We start from the raw sequence: 2,609 nt of genomic DNA, 5'->3' as shown, positions 1-2,609 counted from the left end.
AAAAAAAAAAACGAAACCAAAGAGCAACCAAACAGAAAAAAAAAAATCACAGAACCATGAGCCAAAAAAAAATCACAGAACCATGAGCCATCGCTTGGAAATGTGGGTGTTCAGCACCTGGCAGCCTGTTTTCCAAGGATCTACAGCAGCACCAGGCAGGATTGGCTCCGGAGTCCCTGGAAGAGAAGTGTCAGGACCAGGAAAACAGGGAGAGGAGGAGAAAGGAGAGAGCGCCGGGGGAAGAGTGGCAGGGCGTCTAACACTTCGCATCTAATGCCTCCACATGGCTGCAAGTGCCGTGGCAATTTGGCCCCGCTCGCAGGGATGGAGGGATGCTGCTAACATATTGCTTCCTTGTCAAATGTCTCACTGCTTTTGCAGCCAAGTCCCCTGCCAGCGAGGCCGCAGCGGCGCCTTCTCCGCTACTTTCATATGCAAAGAGGCTGTTAGCTCGATTGCCAATAAAATGCTGGTGGGTGGAGAGGAGGACATCTGCCTGTCTGCTGCCCCGCTTGCCAGCGCGGCTGTGCCACCGCCGGGAGCGCGCAGCCGGGCCGCTATTGTCACCGCGTTTGTGTTTGTGCCACCCGCCGCGCGTCCCCGGCGCCACCCTTTGCGTCCAGACGAGCCCTGGGCAGCGGGGTTGGGTCTGGAGCGGGGATTTGGGGCGCGGGGAGGAGGTTTGGGGCGCGGGGAGGGAGGGGAAGGGATGGGGACCGGGCTGGGTTGTCATCGGGAGCTGCGGCGCGCTGAGGATGCTCCTCCAGGGAAAACGGGGCTGGTGATGGGGGGATGATGATGCCCCAAAGGGGGCTGAGGGTGCCCCAAAAAGCACCATCTGTGCCCCTGGCACGGTGACAGTCCACCCTGGCTGAGGACGAAAGCCACCACATCACTGGAGGCGGCAGCCRGGTCACCGGGAGCGGGTGGGTGGGTTTCATCCCCTGGGACTGGTGACCGGGCAAAGCCGTCTCTCCCGGTGCTGCCCAGGTTTAAATTCCGGGTAATTTCGGGTTTCCCGGCTGAGGACGAGCCGCCCCCACTCCTCCACGGGGCCCAGCTGCCAGCGSAGCCCGAGCGGTCGCGGGGTTTGTGCGGGAAGGTTCGGGCACATCAGAGAGCACAGATGGCCCGAGCCGGAGCCTCTCAGGTATCACACGGGGCACAGCCAGCTCTGCTCCATCTCCCCTTCCCCCGGCTCGCCCCGTGTGCCAGCCCTGCTGCCAAGGCTCGTAAATCATCGCTGGGCTCTCCACGGCCGGCTGTGGAGCCGCGGTCCCGCTGCCAAGCTCTGCCTTCACCCCAAACCCACAGCCCTTCCCCCGACCTAAAGGGAGCCTTCCTAAGGGAATTTCACAGATTCCCCTCTGCACAAAAAGGAAAAATAACAGAGAAGTTTTCTTATCTCTCTGGGGAGTGTCTGGAGCTGTTTTATTATCTGGGTTAGTTTGACATGGAGAGGAGAAGATTGCGATCTGAAATCTGCAATGAGAAGGGGCTCAGCCAGTGTCCTTCYCCAGGCTCATAAATAAATGACCGAGAAGAGATACTTGTCACTCTGTTTTCATTTATTGGTTCATCTGGAGAACAAAAGATCAGGAATTTATTGTCRTGTTAACTGTCTGGAGGCTTTTAATAAGGTGCCGTGTAACCCTGGCCATCTTACCGTTCTGTAATTTGATTATCCAGACGTTCTGGTTCTTAATTGATAATTAATTTGAGTAACGTGCAAAGAATTGAATGATGGGAGGGAGAAGGAGAAACAGATGGTTGGTCTACACAGCGAGGAAACATTCAGCAGGGGGAAAAAACCCATCGCATTTGGAGCATAACAATGTACTTTATTCGTCTCTGCGAAGGGACCGTGGCATATGTTGTGGCTCGTGCCTTCGAACTGCTGCCCTGGAAAGAGAAAAGGAAGGGGAGGATGCTGCAGCACGAAAAGGTGGATGGCAAAGCCACGTGAGAGCACCGGAGAGCCGGCAGATGTGGAGCCTGGCACTGCCTTCCCCGGCAAGGAGAGATCCAGGCCACGCCGCGGTGCTGCCACGGAAAACCCGAAATTCCGGCTCTCCTTTGGTGTGCGGAAAGGCTGGAGACAGAGGGATGTGAAGCTGCAGCACAGGGGCTCCGTGAGGCTGTTTGGGAGGGATTTGTCTATTTTATATTCTCGGATTAATTCCTTGCCTCAGAGTGTTTTACGGAGGAGCTCCAGCTCCAGCAAACGGAGAGCAGGGAAAACGGCACCGAAACGCCAGGGATTTTCTTACCCCCTGCAGCACCACTCTCAAAAACCTCACTGCCCCTCCCAGCTCCTTTCTCCCACCTTCAACATCCCCACCAACCATCAGAGCTCCAGGCAGGACGTGGGTACCAGGGATTCTGCAAGGAACAGCCCACTTAGGAGCTTACTGCAGCCGTGGGCAGCTGCTCCCRACCTTCTCCCTTCACCCAGCCACATTCCAGCCTCCTGAGAAGGTGTTTTCCATGCCACGGCCTCCAGAGCTCTTCATTCTGGGCTTTTTGGTCATCCCATGCCTCCTACAGCTATGAGCTTCATGAAGGCAGCTTTTCTTGGAACTTACTTTTTTCTCTTTTTTTTTTTTTTT

The sequence above is a fragment of the Malurus melanocephalus genome, unplaced genomic scaffold (assembly GCF_030028575.1).
Source record: "Malurus melanocephalus ecotype Western Australia unplaced genomic scaffold, MMel_1.1 scaffold_369, whole genome shotgun sequence".
Taxonomy (NCBI): domain Eukaryota; kingdom Metazoa; phylum Chordata; class Aves; order Passeriformes; family Maluridae; genus Malurus; species Malurus melanocephalus.
This window is presented reverse-complemented; position numbering follows the sequence as displayed.